This window comes from Neltuma alba, unplaced genomic scaffold (genome assembly GCF_004799145.2).
Source record: "Neltuma alba isolate B1F8T4 unplaced genomic scaffold, ASM479914v2 tig00011850_pilon, whole genome shotgun sequence".
NCBI lineage: Eukaryota > Viridiplantae > Streptophyta > Magnoliopsida > Fabales > Fabaceae > Neltuma > Neltuma alba.
The window spans coordinates 1043162-1057662 of NW_021636455.1; positions in this window are offsets into that span (position 1 = coordinate 1043162).

The following is a 14501-nucleotide window of genomic DNA, read 5'->3' on the forward strand; positions in this document are numbered from 1 at the left end:
CCGGCCCGTGATTGGGGAATGAATACTCTCAGTGGACAGGAATTGGAAGCTTCTATTCTAATCATTGCGCGGAATAAAGATAACCCAAAAGCCCATGAGATTAGATATTAATTGATGTGTTAATTGTGCAGCAGTGAGGGAGTTTACTTGGTCATAGGGTTCAGTTAGGAGTTAGGCAAATAAAATCATCACATACATGTACTTGCGGGTTAAAATCCACTTAACCTGCCAATGGATTGAGGCAAAACAGAGGGATTTCTCGAATGAAATAATTGCCCTCTCTCTCTCTCTCCCACTTGGCACTCATATAGAATTAGTCATACATGGCTGCGACGAAATAGAAATATATGCTGGGTTTGCCCAGTGATTCCTCAAAAGAAGAGCAGGTTTTGAAAGAAAATGTGAGAGTTATGGAAAAGATGATGATAGGGAGAGGCATGTGAATCTTGCTCTCTGGTTTCCCATCTAACATGCTTTATCGTCTCAATCTTCATACAAGCAATCCGAAAGTTGGTAACCTATCTATCAAAATTATCATGACACTCTTTGACTCACACTTTCTTGGAATACTTCCCAAACCAGCCGCTCTCAAACATCCCCTCTTTTTATTATAGCGTCTGTGCATATTTAACTAACCACGCAAATTAAACATCCTTCAAGATCAATTACATTGTTGAAATATATATGGTGGTGGGAAGAGTATAATTAGAACCTCCCATCGATTAGGAAGATATTTATGATTATTTTTATTGACATTTTCGTTATCGTTTTTAATTCCTGATTGAGCAACTATTTTGTTTTAATTTTGAATCTATATAATTTTTTGTTATTTTCATTTAATTTGAGGATTACACAATGTTTTCTCATTAATTTTTCAGATTAGTTAAGACCGATAAATAGCAACTCAACATACTTATTTTATACGCTTTTGAATGAATTGAATTTGTTATTGTTTGCTTCTCTCTAATAAATAAGGAAAAAAAATGAAACGAACACGAAACTGACTGGAGTAGTAGTGTAAGAATCAGGAAAATATAATAATATTAATAATCACTAATAACAAAATACAAGAAAATACAGCAACAGTTTGACTGTAACAATAACAAAATACAATAACATTGAGAATCTTTTTCTCTATGATTCCTCGGTAACTAAAATTGATAGTCATTGATGTCAAGATCATCATTAAAATTTAATAGAATATGTTTTTAGTCATTTAACTTTATACAATATCTCAATTCAATTTCTTAACTTAAAAAAAAGAGAGTATATTTTGGTATTTTAACCCTAAAATTATTGGCAAAATATATGATATTAAGATCTTAAGTGTTGATAAAATATTTTCAAATACTAACATATCAAATTTAACTTTCAAAAAAATCATAATTATTACAAAAAAATCATCGTTTATGACTAATAATTGTAGGGTTGAAAAACTAAAAATATTTTTTTAAAGTTAATGGACCAAACCAAAATATTATAAAAAGTTAAAGGATTAAAAGTATAATTTTAGCCTTGAAATTCATTCAAATCTACATGATTAAGATATTATGAGCTAAATAAAAAAAATTAGAACCAATAGCAAAATAATTATCTAAATAGATTTCATCACTAATTTTCATCGATTCACCTTGATTTAACTGAATTTATTCCGGTTCAATCTATGGTCAATTTAACATTCAAAACTAGACCAAACTATTGGCCAATTCACTGGTTTTTCCGGATAAACTGGCAAGCTTGATTTGGTTTTTTGTCTATTGCTAATAAACAAGTTTTTTATTCTCCATAAACATCTCTCTCCCTCTGATTTCTCAAATCACGTCAAAATTTATTTGTCATGTACAATAAACTATAGAATCTCTCTTTAAAAAAAAAACAAAAATAAAAAAGGAGCAGCAACCTAGTTGCGTGACTTATTTTGGTAACTTAGTAGTGATGTATTTTAGGAAAATTAACGAAGCATATATGAATATTGTCGATGATTAGGTCCCCCCATTAAGCTGCATCGATGTGACAAATATATGCATATTGTATTAAAAGAGCGGTGATGATTGCTGAAATGGCTAACGCAATTTTTTTATTGTTTTATTTAATTATGATTATATGATTTGAATTATTTTAGCATATCGCGCCCAAAGATTCATAGACACACAAATCACAAACATCATGTCCAAGTGATTCGCTTTTAGAAGAATGAGATAGTTAGATGGAACAAGAGAAAAAAACTTGATTATTTAATTCATCAATTGAATATATATATGTAAGATTGGAATGGAAACTATAATTAAGAAGGGGAATTATTATATTTAATTTGACAAAGGATGAGTCACTGATAAGGACGTGAGGCATCAGCACTGTGTGGGCAGCCACCAGTGGAACAGTAGTGTTGAAAAAATAATGGTAACAATGGATAATTATTAACTATGAGTCAATATCCTCATCATTAATTATTCATTCCCTCAACAAAAGATATATAATGGAAGTCAAAAGTCAATCCCGAGTTAAGGAACATTCAACTCGTGAAAATATATGGTTTGAAATTCCAGGACAAAAAATGTTTAAAATATTAATTTTGATTAATTAGCTCAGTGTTTTGTTGGTTTGTAGGGAAGGGAGCGACATTATAATATAATTTTCTGTAAATGGAGGCAATTAGCATATATTTGTGGATCCTATGTAGGCTGACCACATACAAAATAGTACTCATCTGATCCTTAATATAAAATTTATTTAACTAATTTGATTAGATTAAAAAAGTTAGGTAAGTTAGTTAATTATAAGAAACATAATATGTTTCTTCTAAAACATCATAATCATCTTTCTTAATATTATTCCTCCATCTTTTATTTGACTATGGTCGAGAGAGCATCCATTAAGAGTAATTTAGAAAAAATCAATAAATATAAAAAATAGGTTTTATATTTAGGATCAAAATTAACTCAATAATTATGTCTTATATTAAAGACCGGAGGAGTAATTAACACATCACAAATTATATATGTTGCCTTCTCATAATTTCAACCCTTTTGATTATATTTCTTGGAATCTTGCAATTCATTGCTGCGTTTACACCACGATATTGGAATTATTTTCAACTTAGTTTTTAAATTCATCTGATAAATTTTAATTTGAAAGGAAGAAATATAATTTTTCATACTCAATGCTCATCATGTTTATTAATTGCTTATTTAAAAATAAAATCTCCAATTTTGCAAGAGAACATTAAAAAAAAAAATACAATTCACACTTTTCTGAGATTTTTTTAACCAAGTTTAATTTAATTTTTTAAAAAAAGAAAATAGTCGTACGTAGTGGTTAAAGATTTCAAAATTAAAAGATTGAAGTCAAATTGCCAAATAAAATGAACTCATGTGTGTATGTATATATATAATTTAAATCTGACTTTGATATTTGAAATACAGTTTTATTCTGTGAAAAATACATATATGTGCATCGTCAGCTTATTTATAAATAAAATTCCTTATGAACGCAACGTATATAGCGGCTGCCATGTGACATGCAGCTGACTATTTCGTGATTTTTTTTATTGATTCAGACTAACATAAAATTAATTATATATAAGGTTCCATCAATATATATTATTATTTTTTATTATATAGAGATTTATTATTATATTTGCTGTACGTACTATCGTATGAATTATCTAACTTCTCACGCGTTTCCTCTCGCTCAGTGAACATGGATAGCTTTGAAAATAGCTGATTTCGTAAAAGACACTCTCAATAAAAGCCTAAAAGCCTCATATACTTAGAATTAAAATGATTTGTTACGAGGCGTTCATACCCCTTAATTATGGCCCTCCAAAAAAAACTTATATATAAAACATTATTTTATTTCATTTTATTTTAACTGATCTCTTAATTTTATGACAAGCTTTTTCCTTTTTAGTTAGTTGTGCAAACATGGTCTTGATTTCTTGAGCGTGAATAAAAATTCACTCCTCCGGTGTCAAATATAAGACTAACTTTGTAGCGTAATTTATACTATAGAATGAGTTTTATATTTAGGACTGGAGGAGTATAAAATTTCAGTTTCGTTTCTCTCTATTTTTGTAAATTCAAAAACAAGATAGTTATATATCCTTTTGCCCACAAAATAGGACAGAACAAAGAAAATAATGGATAAAGTTAGTAAAATGAGTTTAAAAACCTGTTAGTAATCAAGCCTTTTTAACTTGTATTGCCAAACTTGCAACTTGCCGTGGGCTAATCGGCATTTTTTAAAATATTTTTAAAATTTTTTAAAATTATTATAATCATATTACTATATATTGCATTCTATATGAAAAATTTTAAAAAATACCTATATAATTTATTTGGTGTTTTTAATCAAACATTTTAAGAAAAAAATAAAAATATCATTATATTTTTTTGGATATTATACAAGAAAAAATATTCAAAAGTTAAAAAAAAAAAATTATTGACGGGTCAATCGACCAACTGACCTTAACAGATTAAGGTTGGCTAAAAAGTAAATAAACTTTTCTAACCCGACTTATATGAGTTCCATTATTATCATCCCTAATAATGGAGTAGATTGGGAAAAAATTGATTTTATAGAGTTATATTAAAAAAGAATATATGTTAAGATTTTATAAGAAAAAAATAGTTTGAATTCCGTACATTGGGCGGAGATTATGGCGAAGAAAATAAGAAATTGAAAATTGATGACGAGTGGAAATGCATCATACATATAGTGCCTCCCTTCCTACAACGCGGGAGGAGGGTGGGACTTAGCTTCTGCGACAGAAATTATTCCGCCGCTTTATTTGAAGATAAAAAAATTAAAAATAAGTGAACAAAGAAAATGCTTTTAATGAGATCTGCGTCACGATAATTTCTTCGATTCTCTTCTTATTTTTCCTTTGAAAATTGAAACTAACTCGACAATGTAATGTTCCCTCTCAATCTTGCACTCGTTTTGAGAACTCTTGAAATTCCCTTCACTTCAATTCCCATCGCGTGTCCCATTTCCGACAAATCAAAACATCTTGTCGCTCATCAAGTCAGTAAAAAGCACAGCTTTGGCGCACCAAAATTATTCAGCAATCATCCCTCCCTCTATGAATACAATTTATTTCTTTTATGTGACCGGTAGCTTTTGAATGGTAATGAGATTCTTTTTTGACTATAATACTAATAAGATTTGATACCTATGACTTGCCTTCCATTGTCTGACTTGATAGTGTCGTATTAATTAATGTTTCTCTCTCTCTCTTTTTTGTTTAAGCAGTTGTAATTAGACACGCAAGGCGCACACATAAATCAATATTACTTCGTATTCTTAATATAAGAGCTAATTAATTAATTTGAGTAAATTAAAAAAATTAATTAAGTTAGTTATTTGTAATAAATAGATATTGTTTTTTTCAAATATCATTGCTAAACAAGTATATTGATTAGAATTACTATTATTATAATGACTAGTTTAAGAAAAATAGATAAATATAAGAGATAAGATAGATTGAGGCCTCATAATTAGAAATAAAATAAAAATCAAATAAGCTGTTATATTAAAAATTGAAACCCATATTTAAGAAAACACTATAAACAATTTCCAACAACACAAGCCAACACTTTGGAGATATACTTGTTAGGGTGTTCATGTAGTTATGCCCGCCCCAATCTGATAGGACAATACATAGCCCCACAAAAGAAAAATCCTAAAAAAACAAATTGGGTATATTTTCCAGACGACTATCTATCTAGCAGAGCCTGGCATTGAGCATGTTGTTAGTTTTTAATTGGAGTTTTTTTTTTTTTTTTTTTACCACGTATGATATTTTGGATTGACGTCCCACTTCAATAGAAAAACGCCCGTCTTATTCAATCCGCTCTTGTCGACCTTGAAATCAGTCATTCACAAACCATCAATAAAGGATTTTTAGAAAATTTAAGGACAAAACATTTTTAAAATGAAAAATCAAATTGATTTGGTATAATACACAAGGGAGGTGAGTTTTAAAACAAACAAATAATTAATTAAGAAGGTGATCAACATTCTAACTGCAAGCTAAGCTAAAAAAGGAAGTCAGAGAGAGACACATGCATAGCATGTGTGTATATAAATAGATACTCCCCCGGTTTTAAATATAAGAGAGAATTTATTTTTTTCACATTTTTTTGGAATGAAAATAGCAAATTTGCATAACTGATCTGCAATAACAAGAAAATAAAAACACAAATTCACGCGTGTACGTGTCGTACGTGGATGTAACACAATACTTCTAATTACTCATGCCCAAATTTCCCCATCTCACATTTACTCAACGTGTTTTTTTTAAGAATAATTAGAATTTAATATAACATCAGTTTGATACCCGGTTATTTGATTATTCTATTGTAATATTTATAATTACTTTACATATGCCATGACACACACACATTTTGTCTTAAAGTTTGCTACGAGTCTTTTTTTTTTTTTTGGGGGGACGGGGGGATATTTCAGTCGGACACTCGTTTAACTGTACAATATTATACGTCGTCGCATTTCAAAAATAAGTTTGACACGTAGGTAAGAATTATTTTATTTTTATTAAAAAAATCTATGTTGATAACGACCAAGGTATTTCGTGAAAGTATTCGATTCTCATTTTCTCTTGCCTGAATATTCAATTTTGCTGCTGAATTTGAATGAATATGTGTGATGAGAACAAATTAAGTCCCTTTAACAACAGAATTAATACCCAAACTGTCATGTCCGCAAGATTGTATCTATGACTATTAAAAGGGCTCTTTCCCAATATTATAAACGTGTTAATTTACAATTTCTATTTTTATGTTATCGCAACAACAATAACAATTTCACAAATTAAATACGTGGATTGTACAATGTCATTAAACTTTATTAATAATAAACCCTCGAACTCATCAGGCTTCTAACAATCTTATTTTTTAAAAAAATTAATACATCTCCAAACCACCGGTTAATTCATTATGTACATTAATTAAAAAATTATTTATCATGTGCTTTTTGAGTTTAAGACATGTCATAATAACCCCAGTGAGTTTTGACTTTCGGTGACTTTTTCACCTAAGCTTTTCATTATAAAATAAATTTACGAACTTTTCATATCTATATATATAATTGTAATTTGTTTTGCGGCATCTGTGTCGCATAATGAATTTAAACTTAAAATATTTTTTTAAATAAGTTATGTGCCGAGTTAGTGCGAAATCTACTTTATGCAATGGCTAACGTGTAAGGATTCATGAATGGAGAGGAGGTTAAAAGTTCTTTGAAAAAAAGGACATTTCAATTTTTTAATTTACTCTCAGGCCACACTTCTCACTATTTTCTCCACTTGCAATAATTCCAAGGCAATAGTTCCAAGGAGCCTGTATTATAATACAATTTATAACCATTATTATTCACATTAACAACGTAGTAATTATTATTACTATTAGTATCGGTTGAAAAATGTTTACCGGTCTCGTGATTTGACACGCGTAAACACGAACTAACTTCACATGAAATGAAATTTAAATTTTTAAATTATGAAAAATGAACAGTCTACTACTCCCTCCTGTTCAAAATATAAGCTAAAGTTAGCTCACTTGTGATTATTTAGAAATAAAATAAAAGCAGTTTAAAGCAATAAATGTGTAAGACATGTATATATATAATTTTTTGGTTAAAACATACATTTAGTCCTTTAATTTTATACAAGGTTTCAGTTTGATCATTTAATTTTAAAAAGTATACTTTTAGTCTTTTAACCCTAAAATTGTTAGTTTTAAATGATAAATTTTTGTAACAATCATTGTTGTTTTGAAAATTAAACTTGATATGTTAGCATTTAGTAATATTTTATCCACATTCAAGAGCTCAATGTCATCATTTTTTTGGTAATGGTTCAAGGATTAGAGGACTAAAAGTTTACTTTTTAAAATTGAGAGACCAAAATAAACCCTTGTATAGAAATTAAACGATTAAAAGTATACTTTAACATAATTTTTTCAAATATGCCCTTATTAATGAGAGAATAAGTAAAAGATAATAAGTAAAAAAAGAGAGAATATATTGGGGCAAAGGATGAAAGAGAGTGTCATGAATAAATTGAATTAGTGGAGGGAAATAAAGTCAACCAAAATGTAATTTTTAAAAACAAGGCAGATTGGAAAATATTTATTGAAACTTCTCTCTTCTATTCACTTTGTTTAAAACACCTTTCTCTGTTCTCACGTCTTGTAAACCAGCCACTTTCTGTAACTAATACCATCAATAATAACCACGATAAAAATTAAATACACATGTTAGGGGTAAAATTGAAAAATATTCATTAAATGGTTAGACAAATTTGAAATGTTATCTTATTTTTTTTAAAAAAAAAAACCCTCAACAAATGTTTGCTTATATTTTGAACCGGAAGGGGAAGGGGTACTGTTAAATTTACGAGAATAAAAGGATGGGACCCTACTCTTCTCCGGCTAATACTGTGTATATTTGTGGAGAATCAGTTTAAGAATTGACATTATATTATATTGCTGTCTTCTTTTGGCCGAGTTATTGATGTCTGCAAACTTCTTTTTCTAATAATAATATGAATTTTCATTCCCCACAAAACTCGTATCTTATGTGACGATCGAAGTTAGATTTATAAAACTATACTCATTTCATCGCAATTAAGAGAAATCTTACAACTCATTAATTCTATCTTAAAATTTAATAATTTTTAATTTTATTTCTATTTAATAACATAATTTTTCAACAAAATACTAAGAATCAACGCAATAATAGATAGAAGATAAAGTGTAGTATATTTATGATAATTAAAAATCTAACGAGGTGATCTATATCAATAGAATCGTTTGTTCTATTTCCTTTGTAAACAGTATGAGAGGAGTAAGGATTAGGCCTTTCGCCTTTATTTTATGAATTTTTACATAAGAATTCGAACTCCACAGTACTCACCCTGCTTTTAATAATATAGTACATATCAATAAGTTGGTTTTTAATTTGTTAAACGAGCTTAATTGAAAATGTATAGGAAGTAAAGCACACAAGGCACTTGCGTGTATAACTGAGATTGCCAAGCTATAGTTGACTGATTCCCATGCTTGTGACTCACATTTAATTTGAACGCATATAAATATATGTGATACTTTTTCATGATAAAATTGATGAAATGATACAACAAAGCTAGAATTAGAGGGTTTAAACTACAACACGCATTTCTTAATATTGGTGAAGGTTTGAATTTAATCTTTTTCCCGTCAAAACTAGTTACTGAATTAAACTCTGCGAGAAGCTATATATAGTACATTGATGGAATAAACAAGACCAATTAATAATTTCTGGCAAAATAAAAAGCGAAGACCGGCATTGTTTAAATAATTAATGTAATAACCAAGTTCACATGTGAGGTTTGAAAATGAAATTATGTTGCATCATGGGAAGATGAGGAACGTAACTCTTTAGCTGGTTTTGATTTATTTGATGAACAAAACAGAAGAAAATGTGTCGGTTGGTTCCATGGTTGAAGGAACTGAATTAATGTTACTGAGAACTGTCACATACGTAATCTCTTTGAAAAACTCATCAAAGCTACTCTTAGAGAGCACTTATTTTTCTATCTACTCCTTCCCATTTCTAATATAGGAGTTAATTAAATGTGTTGAACTTAATTCTAAATGTAACAATATAATTCACTTTATCTCTCATATTTATCATTATTCTTCATACTAATTTACGTAATTTATAAACTGATATATGATTATACAATATAATGGTATTTTTTTTGAAAATCATATCGTCTTTATTATAATTAACTAATTTATTTGATTTTTTAATTTATTCAGATTAGTTAAATAGTTTTTATATTAAGGACATGAATATATTTAAGGAAGATGGACTAATAACTCCCACTCCTACTCAACGCAAGTGATTAAAAAAATATTTTAAAAATAAATGCATGTTTTACAAATAATTAACTCATTAACTAATTTTTTAAATATTTATAAATTAGTTACTTAATTCTCACATTCACCATTGGAAAGATGATTACAACTGTACAAGCAATGAAACTTTTGGGAAGTAAGAAACCGTGAACGGAATGGGACTCGATCATACAAAATCTAAGGAAAAATGAGGATGAAACCAGACATAAAACCAACCGACCATGGAACTAGTTTTGCTCAGTCAACTTAAAAAAGTCTTCCCAGTGCTCAGATTCTCCATGCATATTCTCCACTTTCTCCAGCAACTTTATCCTTTTGTATAATCTATTTCATTCCTAATTGTCTTCTATGGTACATTTTAATATTAATTAATTACTTACTTGTAAGACTCATTTTGTAGTGTAATTTATACTATAAAATGAGTCTTAAGTTTAGGATTTGATGAGTATTTTAGTAGTAAAACTAAAATTTAAATCTCAAACTAGACAGCCCTCCATTACATACCTTTGATATCTCTTCCACACAAAGAAACTCAACTAAATATAGTCACTTTCACCTGTTACAATGTAATTTATAATGTTAATATAAATATTAAATTATGCACAACTGCCTTAAACCTCATATTATTGGTTTAATCTATTGATATTATTTGAAATTCGGAATAATTAAACTCGACTTTTATAGAAACGCAAATTAAAGAAACACATTGAAATTGCGAAGCATAGTGCACCCCGTGACCCTGAAATATACTTAATTATATATTCACGACCACGTCTAAAATGTTTGTGGGCCAGTTTAATAATCATTTCGGGATTATGTACAGTATTAAATTTCTGGTGTTGAACACGTCTCCAGCAGGTTTTAGCAAAAACTAATGAACTAGCTAGCTAGTAGCCTCCTCACCTACCCATTAGTTCATCACAAATTCAGCTAATTAAATCAAGTTTGTAGTGCTCATTACATTTATATGTGTGTGTCGTCAAAAATTGATCATGTACCTTGACTTGCCTTTATGTATATACTCGGGTCATGGAAGTTCATAATGCACCTAGTCTGCTTTCTTTGCAAAATCTAGCAGCCAATCAACCCTGTATCAACAATACCAGCTTGAATTAATATAATTTTGCACAATGTTTTATAAGCATAAATTATAATTGTCAATAGCAATGATGCCACCCGCTTGAATGATGTCCTGAGTTTGAGTCCAGTATTAATATGTTTGTGTGCGTGTTTACCTGTATTAAATAAAAAAAGAAGAAGCACAATTTATGACGATTGACATGGATGTTTTAGATGGGATGCATTACCATTATGACATTGACTAAGTCGTTCATATAATATTAAGCTATTGGTTATTAACACCTAATCCCATCTCCATATTTCATCCGTACATAGTGCGAACTTATTATTATTATCATAACTTATAAATTTCAAGTTCATCATCACGATTTCTCTCTCTCTCTCACTCATATTGTTTATACATAGTCACAGAAAGAGTGGGGAGGGAGTAGGGACTGAAAGAACAAAAGTTGGATGAAGAGGGCGAAGCCAATTATGGCAAATTTGGAGATAAATAGTGGTAAGAGGTCGGTGATCCTTCTTCCGGAAATGATGATGATGATTATGATTTATAGAGAGGATGAGGAATAATTATTGGATTATATTGTGATTAATTACTATCATGTTTGCTCTGTATGTTTTGTATTGATGTGTGCGTGTGTGTATATTTAAGTTTGTGTTAATGGCTCAATTTAATAATGCAATATATTCAATTTAATAATGCGCGCAGTTCTGGATAGGCCTGAATTTAATACTACTTCCAGTTCTTAATATAAGAGTTAGTTGACTAATTTGAGCAAATTAAGAAAACTAATTAAGTTAGTTATTTGTAATAAATATATGTTATTTTTTCTAAAATATCATTACTAATAAAGTGTATTAACTAGAATTAACATTATTGTGAGAACTATCTTGAACAAAAAATGAATAAATATAAGAGATAAAGTGAATTAATAACTTATATTTAAGACTAAAATAAAAGTCAAATAAATTTTATATTAATTACTATATACTAATTGGTTAGCTTTTGGTGGTTGGCCTCTTCGAATGCTTGGAGAGGCAAAGCAGAGAAGAAAAGAAAAGAAAATATATACTCATATGTAAGTAATTTAAAAAAATTGTCATTATCAATAAAAATATGAAATGATAAACTACTTATGATGCAGTTTGATTTTCGTAATGTTTATATGTTGGATTTACTCCATAAAAGAGGGAACATTTGTGTATTGAGAAGACGCGAGAGGCTGATTAATTAGTTAGTTTTCAGGAGGAAAGGCGAAAACTATGTGAAAAAGGTGACCCTACAAGTGTTGGATAAAAAATCGAAAACATAAAAGATTTATAAATAATTTTTCAATCATAATTAATAAAATATGAGATAAATATGTAAGAGAATATTTATCTCAACTTACATGGAAGGTGCTTGTAAGTGATATTAAACACTAATTCAAACAAGGCCTAAAAAATGATATGTTATATATGATTATTAATTAAAATATTTCTACGCAGAAGAAAAATTCACAAAATCAAGCAATAATAGAGCGTATTATGTAGATAATTAAGGGCAAATACTACCTCCGATCCTTAATATAAGATCATGTTTGACTTTTATTTTAGTCATAAATATAAGACCCCAATCCACTTTGTCTCTCATATTTATATATATTTTTTCAAAGTAACCCTTTTAACAATAATAGTTCTAGTCAATACACTTAATTAGTAAGGATATTTTAGAAAAGACAACACCTATTTAGAACAAATAACTCACTTAACTTACTTCCTTAATCTCCTCAAATTAGTCAACTGGCTCTTATAATTAGGACCGGAGATAGTATTAAAGATCCATAAATAACTCCTTCTGATTAGACTGCAACTTGCTAGTATACTACAACATTAAACACCACAACATTAAACGAACTTTCGAAGACATTATAATTACCACTACCTCTGCTCCTATATCATTTTTTATTTTTATTGTCATTAATTATTGATTTGTCTCATTGCATTATTTTTTTCCTCTCGCGTTTTCTCCACAACTAAGAATGTTTTTGAGAATCAAGTTATATTTTGTCTATCTACTTATCACTACTTTTAATTAATTTTAAGCAAATTTTTATCTATATAATTTAATTATTTATATATAAAGAGGATGAGAGTTGAGAGAAGTGATAGCGTTCGGTTGCATAATCTGTGTGTAGTCTATAACTTAAAGTTATCTTTCACATCAATAATTTTGAGTATAGTTGATTATTATTAGCAGCAAGACTTGTTAAAAGGACCCGCATGCGTTTAGGTTTTTAAATGGGAGAATTGTAATAGAGTCTCATGTAACAAAATTAATTATCAAAAAATCTTAATGACGAGTAAGAATTTATTATTTTTTATTTTAAAATTTTTTATTATAAGCTACTTAGTTATTATTAGAATTTTATAAAAATCATGTTGTTATTTGAGGTTTTATCGCAGTTTTCCCTTTTTAAATTTGTTGCTTTTTTGTCAATGGCCTGCAATTAGTGCGCACGCGCGCAACTCTACCCATGGATCCGGTCATTCCTGGTAAAAGATGTCGACACACGCGCGCCCATCTTAAGCCATGGGCAGTAAAACCCTTTAATTTAATTGAGAACGAAAGGTTAGTTCATATCACCAAATCTCCTAATTTCACCTCATTTTTCATCAAGTTCTTGTTTATTAATTTGTAAGAGAAGCGATGTCAGTAGCCGATAGATCATGACTCTTATTTTGCATGCATCTCGATTAATTTTGTTTTGTGAATTTAAATAAAATTAAAACCAACCAGATTACGTACATATCACTATTTTCAATCCTTAATATAAGAGCTAGTTAACTAATTTGAATAGACTACAAAAATTTGTTAAGTTAGTTATCTGTAACAAGCAAGTGTTGCTTTTCCTAAAATAACCTCGTTAATCAACTGTATTAGTCAGAACTATCATTATTATAAGGATTATATTAGAAAAAAAAAGATAAATATGAAAGACAAAGTAGATTAGGATCTTATATTTAGTACTAAAATAAAAATCAAACAAGTTTTTATATTAAAGACCGGAGGTAGCACTACATATAAATATAAGGAGATGGTTGTGAGCATAATTTTTTATTTTTACATCGATAAAAAAATTCAATTATTTTCTTTTTTTAGAAATCTCCTTTTTATTTTGTACTTTGTATCAACTTATATATGTCATTCAGTGGTCAGCATCCATATTAATTTTAATTAATAGATAAAATCTGCACTTCATCTGGTTGATAGCTGAAAGTAACACAATGTTTTAAAAAGTTAATTTAGTCTTGTCTTAACCTACTTTTAACTTCTTTTTATTAATGTGAAGTTAGTTAAACCAAAATTAATAATATTTTTAGAATAAAGGGAGTACAGTAGCGTCAACTAAAAATGTAGTTAAGATATATATATATATATATATATATAAATGACAAGTTACATCTTCAAATAATTAAACTCCACATGATAGGGAAAAATAGGTCTATTCATAAAATGAA